The sequence below is a fragment of the Nannospalax galili genome, unplaced genomic scaffold (assembly GCF_000622305.1).
Source record: "Nannospalax galili isolate Female #2095 unplaced genomic scaffold, S.galili_v1.0 scaffold751, whole genome shotgun sequence".
Taxonomy (NCBI): Eukaryota; Metazoa; Chordata; class Mammalia; order Rodentia; family Spalacidae; genus Nannospalax; species Nannospalax galili.
Window position 1 is genome coordinate 5229499 of NW_008331125.1, and position 12872 is coordinate 5242370.

At 40.0% G+C, this 12872-nt stretch overlaps 1 long non-coding RNA gene across 1 annotated transcript in view; it reads right to left on the reverse strand.

Annotated features, from left to right (window-relative positions):
- Positions 1-7903: 7903 nt before the first annotated feature.
- LOC103724525 overlaps positions 7904-12872 on the reverse strand; it is a 9140-nt gene continuing 4171 nt past the window's right edge. Inside the window, exons 2-3 of the long non-coding RNA XR_606824.3 lie at positions 12043-12277; positions 7904-10694 (exon numbers count right to left, since the gene is read on the reverse strand). This is a non-coding gene — a long non-coding RNA (uncharacterized LOC103724525). The remainder of the gene's footprint in view (positions 10695-12042; positions 12278-12872) is intronic.

The following is a 12872-nucleotide window of genomic DNA, read 5'->3' on the forward strand; positions in this document are numbered from 1 at the left end:
GCTGTGTTCCATGAGCCTTAGGTGTAGAGGTTCCACTGTAGATGTATCAGTTAGGTCTGGGCATCTCTCAGACACATTCTCTGTGTGTGGCCAGTTGTGGAACTCTGTACTAGCCTCCATCTGTTGCAGAAAGAAGCTTCTTCAGAGTGGTGTATGGTATACACCACTAGTCTGTAAATATAAGGATCCATTCTTAGCATACAGTAAGAAATTACATTTGTCTAGAAAATGTAAGATTTATATAATTCCGTTTGACACTTGAATTTGGTATTGTATATCTTGTACAAGCAGGTGTGTGGAGCAGTGTAAGAGGACGGCAGGATTCAGGGGAGCTCTTGTGTATGTGACTTGGTCCCTTCATACAGTGTCTGCATATGGAAACAAACAGTAAATAGAAAGAAATTCCTCTATATAGGACGATATATAGGAAGTCTGGCTTGTGGTTTAAAAACATCCCCTTTTTTTTCTTTCCGTCATGATTTTTAATTTTTAAGCTAACAGTTACTTCATCAACTTTAATGTCAAATTTGGAAAAGATGCAAGTTGTTGGAAAAGATGGTAAGAACAATATATTTTAGGCTTAGAGCTTATTAAAGTTGTCCAACAGATTCAGAGTGTATTTAGATCATTTTTCTTTGGCTTCCCCAGTTCAGTATGGAAAAGGCTTCTTTGTAACCTGATCCTCTCTGTAGAGAATGAAACTGCCCTAGGGAAGATACAGAGCATTGGCCAGGGATGAAACAAAGTCTCTAGGGCTGCCGTAAACAGCAGATGCAGGAAAACTGCTTTAAAAACATTGCCTTTTCGTATGCTCTGCTAAAAATACATACCTGGAAAGACCTAAAAAACTCTGAAAGAACCAGAGAAGCAGGCTGTGATTATACCAAAGCAATATGCAAGTTCACAGAAGGAAAAACAAAAAGCAAGTGACATTGGAGCTTTAAGTTACAAGGGAGCTTATGATAACATACTGAAAACAGAAATAAGAAAGCTATCAGAGAACTTTTAGGGAAATGTAGAAAGCTATGGGAAATGGTTTAAGAATATTGGTGGGGTAGATAGGATGCCCTGTTCCCTTTGACTTCTCATCACTCTTTTCCTCTTAGAATTTGCTTTGAGAAATCCTTACCTTTTTGACTCGGATTTGTTCCTTTCTCTGAACTGAGGACAGTTTTACCTTGTTGATGCCCCCTTCTATTGCTCACTGGGTGGCTTGTCCTTCTGACTAGACTTTAAGCTTCAGGTCAAGAAACACAGTGGGAATTTCCTTTATAGTTTAAGGAGAATCACTGAATTTGCAGGTGATGTTTAACAAATGTTGCTTGGCTCACTGGGTACTTCCAGATTAAAAAATGTTAATGGAAAGATCTTCAGCTCTGCTTCTATAATTAATATTTACATGCTGTCTTCTGAGAAAGCTGTAGAAGTCCAGGTAGGAAAAAGAAGTAGGAGGAAAAATTGTAGATACAAGAATAAGAATGTAAAAGGTATTTCTACTGTCTTGAAGTGAGTAATGAAGATTATGAAAGCAGTAACGGTGCTGTACCTTCCATTTCTATAGATTTCTGATTCTTCATCTAACAAAGGACAGGGGGACAAAGGGAGAAGCAGAAATAATGCAAAGAATATTAAAGAAATGTAGATATAATATAAAACAACAGTTCTAAAGAAAGTCCATGAAAATAATAGTCAAGAATAAAGAAATGGAGAGAGAACTTACTGACAATTGGGAAGAGTTACTGATTAAATAGCACACTGGGCAGAGAATCAAACAAATGTTTATGGTGTTGGCATGCTTCTGGCACATGTTGATTTGTTTTCTACTAAGTGAGTAGGAGAGAGTTTCTTGGGTTCTCTTACGTTCTTTTCCATTTTCACTTACAGGGTTTGTTGATGTTAATGTGACTGTCTCTGTTCCCATACAGTACTATATCATCAGAAAGCATGAGACTCAGCCTTAGCATTTCATTGGTTTCAGAAAAGTACAATATTTGCTGGGGAGAGCACCATTCAATTTTGCTTATTGAAGGTTCTGAAAACCCCCTAGCCTGAGGTATCAGGTCTAAAAGAATTGTCAGTGCTCGCAGGAACTTACAAAGAAGTTCCAGTTATATACATGAACCCAGTTGTGACTCTATGCACAAGATCACCCAGCCAAAATCTCAGCATAGATAGGGAAGGGGCTTGTGAAGTCCCACCTGTATCTGAGGAGCGGTTGGCAACTGATGGCTGCTGGGAGAGGGAGACAAAGTTTTCTTCAGTTGTGTGGGCCCTGAGAGGATACCCATGCTGTCTAGTAGGTGGTCCTGCACCCATGCACATACAAGCATGATAACCAGTAGACTCAGTGGGTATTTAAAAAACACATGTAGTTGGGAGGAAAAGAGGTGAGGGAGATGGGGAGGGATTGGAGGGAATGAGGGGGGTTGATCAAAACTTATATGCACGTGTGAATATTCAATATTTTTACAAAGTTCCAAGAAGAACATTTTGTGTCATAGATTTGACATTAAACCGAAAACTGACAAATTGTACATAAAAGTGTTCAGCTTGTTCTATGCCAGAGGTAATCAAAGTCCTAAAATGTTTATTTCATTGCTTTGCGGGGATATACTGAGTGTTGGAAATGATGAACTGTGACCTCTTATAACCTCAGGAGGTGTCATCAACCAGCTCCCCAATCTTTTGTTCTGCTCAAATGGGAAACTATGAGTAGATGAAGAGAAGCTTCCAGGGCTGATACACAGCAGTCTCTGTGACCCTTGACTTCTGGCAGCAGATGGACAGTGGAAGGTAGCTAGCTGCTAGCAGCAGCACATGGCGCCTTCTACTGTCACTGCCCTGGTGCAGGCCTCAGGTACTAAATCCTTAGCCCTACTGTGACAAGTATTACTGTTCTTATCCAGGTCTAGGAAGCTGGGATTCCCAGACTTTGACAGCAGCTAGCCTTGTAGCTTCTGGGCCTGAAGTGTCTCCTTTGCTTTCCATTGTTTTCGCTCTACACATTCTCTAGAACTTCAGCTCCTCCCGTCACTGTTGCCACCCCCTGGGTGGTAGCTACTGTTGGTTTTGCAGCTGTTGCTGCTGTGGTTGTCACCTCTGCCACCACTGCTGCCACTTCCACTGTCATCTCCACAGTCATGGCTGCCTCCTCCTTCATGTTATAGCTACTGATGATGCTGAACAAAAGGAGGCAAGAAGGGATCACCCAAGAGAAGCCTTTGTATTGGGTCCAGTGTTATATCACCAGGAGGGCAGCACAGGAGCGTCTCCCAGTGTGCTCACAGTGAGCCTGCTTTTATAACAGGAAAAGGGTGTCTGCATCCATCACAGTAGACCTTCATGCAAATGAAGGACTGTGGTCATACTGATGTGGCACTGTCCCTTCTGCCCCAGTCACAGAAGTCTTCTGCTGGGTCAGCAGGGGACGTGCTCCTCCTCTGGCCTATATGGAAATAGTTGCATGACCATCTAGATTTCACTGAGACTTATGGTGATAATGAGTCCTGGACAAACTGCTTGAAACAGTTGAGTATACAACTTAGGAGTCGGAGTTGTACTTCAGCCGCAAGCTGCTGTGGCATCTGTGGAATGTTTAAAGAGGCTGGTGATGCCCTGAAAGCAGGTCAGCTGGAGTTGTACTTCAGCCGCAAGCTGCTGTGGTTTCTGTGTAGCTTCCTCAAGGCATCTGTGGAATGTTTAAAGAGGCTGGTGATGCCCTGAAAGCAGGTCAGCTAGCTGCTTGACTGATAGCCTTTCACTGGGTACCAACTAAAGAAGGTTCTAACAGCTGTCAATTAGGATATCAAATTGCCTCAGATCCCAGCATCTTAGGTTATTGAAAGGAAAAATAAATGTTGCAAAGACATTTAAAGAAGATTTATCATTAACGGTGATTTTAAACATTGTTTAACTCCTGCCTGAGACCCCAGGGAAAGATGAGTCTCCGTTATCTCAAAGGGTTGAGCTTCTCTTCTGGATCTGTTTTGATTAGAAATGATATTCACCTCAGTTAAAGAGTAGATGATCCATCCACTCCAAAATAGCAAGATTAGTACATTTTTGAAAGTAGGTCACAAAAGGTTTGAGTGATAAGATATGAAGTAAAACTCATTAAATCCTTAGAAGGTTTTAGCTGTCCCCAAGGGGGAACAGGGATGCTCTTGAATTAAATCATGCTTCTGTCGAGAACAATATTGGAGAAGCAGAGTTTTAATTTAGCAGTCTTTTGCTGTTGAAAACACGACCAACTTTTTTTTCAAGATCCAGAGATGAACCCTTGGTCTTCAATAATTCTGTTTTCATACTTCGAGTTTTGAAGCAGAGCAGGCAGGTCTTCCCTGGGGGAGGATAGAGACAATATTCCAGTCCTGGCTGCAATAGTGGCTGTAGTGACTAGGAGCATCACTTAATCTCTTTCAGCTTCAGGTGTCTCAATTGTAGAAAGGGATATCAGATATCAGCTCTGCCTTATAATAACAGTGATAATTTCCATATCTAAATGCTTGACCTATGTTAGCTACTTACTGTGCCTTTGGCACACATCATCATTAAGTTTTTTATCCAATTTGCATGGCAGGAGTAAGATCATCATTCATGCTTTATAGCTGAGAAAGATGTGGCTCAGAGCACTTCAGTAAGCACCTGAGGTCGCAGAGCTGACGAGTGGCCTTAACAGATTAAGCTTTTTTTGCATTCATTTATTTATTTATGTGGAGTAGGGTAGGGAGTACATGTGCCATGGCACTCATGTGGAAGTCAGAGGACAGCTTGCAGGAGTTGGTTTTCTCTTTCTACTGTGTGGATCCCAGAGACTGAACTCAGGCTGTCAGGCTTAGCATCAAGCACCTTTACCAGCTGAACCATCTTGCCAGGCCCTATAGCAGATTATAAAACTTCATGTGTATGTTCACAAAGCCTCTACCTAGTCCTCCATGGAACTTTGAGCCATTTAAAATAATAAGTAAAAACACTTTGGAAAACACCAAAGTTCTTTGCAGATACATCTTGTTATTATTACCATGCTCATGGATGTGATTAATGAGCGTGTATTTATCGAGTTCTTATAAATACTTAATATTGAACCAGATTTTATTTTAGGTAAATCTGTGAGGCTAAGAATTCTCCCTCATGTAATGCTGTATAAGGTGCATTATAAGCAATTAAAAACATTTTTAAAGACAAGGTCTTACTATGTAGTCCTGGATGGCCTGGAACTCACTATATAGACCAAGCTGGCCTCAAACTAACCTGTCTCTGTCTCCCAAGTTCTTGTGACTACAGGTATACACCACTATACCCATCTGTGAGTCTTAAATATGTCCAAATAGAAATCTCTTCTGTCCTTAAGAACAGGTATTCATTTCTATTACATTGAGTTTGTAAAAAAGGAATAATGACAGAAATTTAAAATTGAATTTAAAATAAAAAATTGACTGTTTTAGGAAACAGAAACCAATTGCATATGACACAACCTCCAGAGCCAGCAAATGAAGGCTCCTCAAACCACGTGAAGGTTGCTGGGGAAACTCCCAAGGAAATGAAAGAAATATACTACAAGGATTAGTACATCTTTACTAAAAATTCATGCATTTATACATGTTCCTGACCAACAGTTTAGCTTTCCCTGGATGGCTCTTTGCTATTTATTTTTAGAGTCTGTAATGACCAACAGGGTTGCTGAAATTTACTTGAAGAGTTTATCCTTGATTCAGAGGTTTAAGACTTCCTATGTGAAGATGGCTTGGAGTCCACAGAACATTCCTAAAATAAAGTTTTGGAAAAAATGTCTCTTGTGGGAAGCATCCTATTTCCAAAGAAAGGCATCAGCATAAGACAGTTTTTTTTTCTTTCTTTTTTTTTTCTTTCTTACCAAGGAAGGAGCTGATGGAAGTTAGTTTGTCATACAGCCAGGAGTCAACTTTCACAACAAGTTAATATTCAAAAACAGACTTTTCCCTTTCCTTGTTTTTTCTCCAAGAACTGCTAATGTCTCAATGAAAGTTCATGAAACTTTGAAGAGGAGTCACTGAGCCCAGAAATGAGCTGTCTCCTCTGCTTCCTTATATATAAGGCTGAATTAAGAGGCTGCACCCTAGAAAGTAGTTGTGAGGAGTAAAACTGCATCTGTGAAGCATGTGTATCTTCTGGCATAGACCAGTTCCCAATACTGAATCCTAGACTGTTTTCCTCAAAGTACCTTTCCAGTTGTTCTTTAAATCTCAGTGTGGTTTATTCTGCTTGTTCACATAGATATCTAAAGAGTTCAGGAGAAAATGCACTCAAAATGGGAAACGATGGAGGATGTTGACTTTCAAGGATGTTGACTACCAAGCATCTCTGTTGGGTGGAATATAGCTTCATTTGGGTTTGGTAAGAGCATCATCCTGGGGCTAGCATGAATCTCACTTACAGAGTGAGAGATAATGCCATTAGCTGATTTGTTGTTTGTTTTGGGTCACTTTGGTTATGTGAATGTTGGGGCTGCTTATTATACATTTACAAAAAACTACAGGTGAGATGGATAGCATAGCTCTTGTCCAGTTCTCTTGTCAGGGATTTGGCCACATTTGGGTCTCTGCTGGACTAAGGCAAAGCCTCTCAAGAAGGAGAGAAGGCTGTATGACCAGGCTCAACTTTCTTTTACTCAGAGCTTGAATTTGGATGAATCAGAATGGATAGAGTGAACTAAACAAAGTTAATTATGCATGATATTTATGAGGAAAATGCTAGGCCCTGTCCTGCTTTATCCTGCTTTATAATGTGCATTGGTCATAGCTGTTTTTGAGGTGAGCAGCAAGGGGACAGGCAGTCTCACATTGTCCCAGAAGCCCCCTGTCCATAGCTAAACAGTCTTAAAGGCTAAAATGTTGGCCAGCTATGGACCTGCTCACCTCTGTATAAATTCCTAGGCCTAGGGTAAGGGTATTAAAAAAATAATTTCATTTATCATTTTTACTTTTATGTGTATGAGTGTATTGTCTGCATGTATGTAAGTGCACCCATGTCATGCAAATTCCTGTGGAAATCAGAAGAGAGTGTCAAATTCTCCTGGAATTGGAGTTGTTGACCATTGTTAGCCACCACGTGGGTGCTGGGAATGGAAATCCAGTCCTCGGCAAGAGCAGTCAGTGTTCTTAACCACTGAGCCATCTCTCCAGCTCTCACAGTAAGGGTATTTTTGACATAACAATTTTAATTATAACTTTGGCATTTCAGGAAGTAGAATTAATGTCTTAAGCTCTGGGAACTTGACTTGGGCTCTTCTTTATCTCTGGACAGTTTCTTCTAGTAAAATAAGCTTTGTTCAAGGAGTCAGGAATTACTGTTTGTCAACTGTTTTAGACAAAGTACTTTATATGTGTTGGCTTCATTATCCTCTGAGGGAGGACAACTCTAAGTGTGGTCTTAGATACGTTTTGTCATCTACCTCTGTCTGGGGTATAGCAGTATGTGTGTGTGTGTGTGTGTGTGTGTGTGTGTGTGTATGTGTATCCTGTCTCTATTCCAGCTCCCCTGATCTGAGGATGTTTGTCCTGTCCATACTGTTTCCAGCTTCTCTTTTCTTATCCAAATTTCTCTGTGCAGCAGCAGCAGCAGCAGCAGCAGCAGAAGATTAAGTTTGAATAGATCATTGTTTCTTGTAAGGTAAACAACAGCTGATAACGTCAGGGGATGACCTATTTCTGAAGTAGACAACTAAGGAGGAGTTTATGGCTTTCTGCTCTTTAGACTTAACCAGTTTTTCTTCTTGGAACATGTTTTATGAAATCTGACTAATCACTCTGGTAATATGTTACCAAATCTTTTTTAGGCTATAGATAAAAGTCTCTACTATTCTAGCACATGAACTCTGAGAACTCAGACAATGAAAAAAAAAAACAGCAATTGGTGGGAGAAAATATGTGAAAAAGATTTTTTATTCGGACTCTGATACGAGGGTAGAAGGAGAATAGGGTTAATGACTTGATGGAAGAATTGTAAGCGATCAATGCATAGGAAAAGATGCCTAGCCTCCTTAATAACCACAGAAATGCAAATAAAAATAAAAATGCCATCACACCCTCCCCTCATCATTTTGTCAGGAGTGTAAATGGCTGCTTAAAACTGGTGTGCCTCTGAGTTTGAGGAAATTGGCTTGCTTTTGCAGCTACCAGGTACATCGTTTTGGATAAGTAGCACAGTGTAAAATACATAGTTTCTGTACTCAGTAGTTCTTAGTCTAGGACGTATCCCAAGGAGATGATTACACAGACATAATAGTACCATATATATATATATATGCTTGTCAGAGAGTATTCACGTGTGGTGGGAAGAAAACCAGAAACATCTATGTTTATCAATAAGAGATTGGTATAATAAATTATAGTTAAAACCTACTGTAAAATCCTATGTAGTCAACAAAACCCATAGTGTAGCCCTTCAGATACCAACATGCAAAATTATTTAGTGATGCTAAGCAGGGTGTTAAACAGGATGATGACACTCACATAAGGTTATATGTTCACATAGATCTTGACAGGAACTATTGGAGCTATGTGTACCTCTTTCCAATTTAACTCCCAGCTTGCCTCTTTTCTACACTCTGTCCTCAGGGAAACTTATTTAAACTTCCTTATTCTTATTAAAAACGAGGATAATGATACCAACCTCTTAGAGGTTATTGGGCAAATTAAGCAGTGAAACACATGTCAAGCACCTGGGATGGAGTAAAAAAAAGTACTTTGATTTCTTGTTCATTCAGAGTTTCCATTTCCCTCTCATTATATGAGTACAAACAGCTGTGTTCCTATGCGCAAGATTGAAAGGGAGAAAGCTAAGTGGGTTTTGAATGGCATCCATTTATTTTAATGCAGGAAGAGCCCTAGGTCCAAATATGTGGAACAGTATTTTCCTAAGGCTGCAGCCTATCAGAAAATGGCCATATTGAGTCATTGTTTTCTGAAGCTAGGCGACAAGGCTGAGTGACTAGTGCTGATGGACAGCCCAAAATAATATCTCATTCTTGTCATCCTTAGGCACTTAAGACTCAGTGGTTTTGTATAGATCTACAGTTCCTGTCTTGGTTTGGAAGAACAAAAGCTTTTGTTATTGATGCTCTTAAACAACAGAGTTTTGTTTGTCCTATGCTCAGGAGCATACAAACCAAGGATTTCCTGAAGGGCCATCCCACTTAATGGGAGGAGTGGTTCCAAGTGGCAAGTAGACACACTCAGCTCCAACCACCTGCTGAGGACCTCCATCACCAGCAAAGGGAGACTGTAAGACTCATAGAAGTACAATAGCCAGTCAGGGCTGAGACTCAGTTCTGTGATATTGTGCTAAAGTTGGTGGACTTAGCCACCTAGAAACGCCCCTGGTGTCCACTTTGCTCTACAAAACAAATAACGATATTGTGCTTTCTGTGTCTGAGGCTGAAAAATGAAATGATAATATTTTGTATGTTTTTACTTTGAAATTTCCTGGTCTATGGATAATTATTTCAAGTACTCTTGCATAATCTTTTAGGAGCTGTTGGTAATATGGAATGAGGGATAATTGGGGTTCAAGGGTTTTCATCAGTGGTTAAAGAATCATTAGAATAGCACAAATTAGGCATGTCAATGTCCTGTTTCCAGATTCTTCTCATTTCTCTTTGCTGCATGAATACCACTCCTGGCTTGCTCCTATACTGTTACACCCCTGTATAATTCTCACTCAGCCATAGGTCAAGTCTAAGGTGAGTAGGTGAAGCTGGAATTGATTCTGATTCTTGTCTTTTTGGTTGTGAGCCTGAATATTTAATGGCTGTGCAAGCTCTCCAGCCCTTGATTCTGATTTATTTATTTATTTTTTGTCTTTTTGAGACAGGGTCTCTCTGTAGCCCCAGCTGGCCTGGAACTCACTTTGTAGACCAGGCCTTGAACTCACAGAGATCCACCCACCTCTGCCTCCCAAGTGCTGGGATTAAAGGCATGTGCCATGATGCTTGGCTGATTTGGATTCTTAATAATGATAACTAGTAAGTGTTGAGAATGTGTAATGATCCAGGTTTTGTGCTGAGTGGCTTAACACATATGGTCTTGATGTTTCTCAGGGAGTAGCCCACAAATGACTGACTTTATAGGAATGGCTGGGGACTGGGCAGTGAAAATGTAGATTCTCAGGCTCTATTCTAGACTCATGGGATCAAGTGTCCTGTAGTGGGAACCAGGGTTCTACTATGTCAACAAATGCCTTTGGAAATCCTTATGCTCATGAAGTTTAAGGGCCCTTGGGTTATTTTCTAGTACATGCATGATTCATGTATAATCTGTTTTCCTTCCATTCTTCTGACTTTTATGTTTATAATCCCAATGAAACATAAATAAATAAAAATGAAGTCCCATGAACTGTCAGACATGGAGCAAGCCATGTCTTCTTCAGTTGTCGATGATTGCAAATGTGTTCCTATAGGTAAATTGCCTTTTAGGAGATGTGCACAGCATCTTGTTTTATTATAGGAGGGTTAAATAAGTGAGAAATCCTTCCTTGCTTGATGGTGGTATACTCTGGATGTAGAGAGGAAGACTCACAGATCACAGAGGCAGGACAGGGCTGTACAGTGCTCCATGTGATAGCCCTGCACATAGAAGTGAATTCTTGACATTCTCCCTGGTCCAGGGCTATGCATGCAGGACTGGTCTGATCCCGAGAGGAGAAGGCATTGTATTCTTCTGTCAGGAGCAAGATAATTAAAATGAATGAGACTTAGCATAGTGTATTCAACTGCTTGCCAGGCCCCACCAAGCTTTCATATGTGACATTATTTCTAGCATACATGGTGGGCTTCACAACATTTCTTTATCAACTTGGAAAAGACCAGAGATGGTTTTCTAACTCCAGCAAAGAATTTGTCTGCAGGTCTATTAAGCCTTAACATTTGAGTTCATGATAATTCTGGCCTTGATTTCTATTCATTTTTAAAGCATTTTTTTTTCTGGACTGAAAATGTCCCTCAGTTTTCCCAACATTTATTTTCTTTTAGTGCTAATTCACATGGGAAGTGGTCCTGGCTCATTAATCTACTCATCCTGGAGTACCCAATTTCCATAGAAAGGAAGAAAGCAGAAAGGGGCTTATAGTGGAGGAATTCGTTTTCTGTTATTTTGCTGGTGGGTGTTGAGGAAGGGTGTGCAGAGGGGGGCTGCATTTGCAGAAGCTCAGCTCTGTGTGGGCAGAACTCTCTCAGGAACTAGAAACGGATAGATGTGAATGGTAGGTATCTGTGCGAAAGTGGAGGGAGATAAGGGTGAAGGCTCATCATGCATAAATAAGTGAATGAGTGAATGGGTGAATGAATGAATGGAGATGTTCATACTCCTTCCTGAGGGAGGCTGCTCTTTCACTGATTTGACTGATCCATTTTTATTCCCCCCTCAGTGAGTATATTAAAGCCTTAGTTAATAGTCTCCTGCTTTGAGAAATCCCTCATCAGTGGGAGGAAGGAGGATAATTAGCTTCAGTGTTCTCTCATATTTAAGCTGGGAATTCAGAATGAGTTCAGACATGGTTCATGTGTTTTGGATAATCAGCACAGCTGTTCAGGGTAGGTAACCCTCCTTTTTCCCCCTAATTCAAATATTTTTTGGTTAAGATACCATGAATGAAGATTAATGGCTCCATTATTATTTTTCCTTCATGCAAGAATTTTTAACTTGCCTGAACTTTGTACCAACAATCCTATGAATCAAGTCTTCAATTACCCAATCTGTGTCGCATCCTGGGTAACTGTCCTTACATGAGCTACTAAATACAGGGCAGTTTTCAAAGTGCTATGTGACAACCAGGCAGAAAACTGATTATCAGTGACCCATCATCTCACTCTCCAATGATCTTAAGGCCTCAAGACAAAAATCTTGCTTATAAATGCTACCTAAATTGCAATATGTAATGATAGTAGATTTTTACCAATACATCTGGATGTTCAGTAATTCCTTTTCCTTTTGTACAGCGTACACATTTATTACAACAAACTTAATAATGGTAACGATAAAATGATACTTTTTTAAAATGAAGACTCACCATGTAATAGACTCAGTTCTGGTCAGGTATTTTCTCGTTGAATCTTCTTACCAACCTTAAGATGTAGCTACTTTGTAGGACACCCCATTTTACATATGAGGAAACTGAGGCAAAGTGCTGTTAGGTATCTTGCCCGAAGTCTCATGGTGAAGAGCCAGAGCTTGGATTTGAGCCAAGATAGTCTGTCTCCAGGCTTCGTGCCCTTACCCTCTACATGGTAGTGCTTGGTACCTTGCTGGAAGCAAAGAAGTGATTTTAGCAACACATATCAATAACGCACCCCAAATATTTCCTCTTACCAAATCGCCAGTCTTTGTGTATTTCATTTCATAATACTTTGAAGAAATGAGAACAAGACCATAGAAAAATTGATTCTTACTCCTTATGTTTTGGTCTTCTTACCTAGAGGAAGAATTCTGATTATGTGTAAGTATGAAAAGATGACAGTGTTCATGAAGCTTAGTTGTAATATATTGTGTAATATATTTTGTAATCTCATCAAATGCATTATTAGAATGATTCCATATTTTCATGTTCTTAGGAGAGATTGAATTAAAAATCACTTTGTTAAGCTTAAGTGTAATTTATTTTAGAATTTTGTCACATATATTATTAGTGTGATTCCATATGCTTGTGTTCTTAAGACAGACTGAATTAAACAACAGTCCTGGGGCTATAGCTCAGTAGTAGAGTGATTGCCTAGTATGAGGGTCAAGGTTCAACTGCCTTCTCTGCAAAAAACAAAGTAAAAAAAAAAAAAAACCAACCCCTCCCCAAAACCCCCAGGGGGGGGGGGGATTCTGGGGGCCTGGGGGGCACGGGCCTGTAAT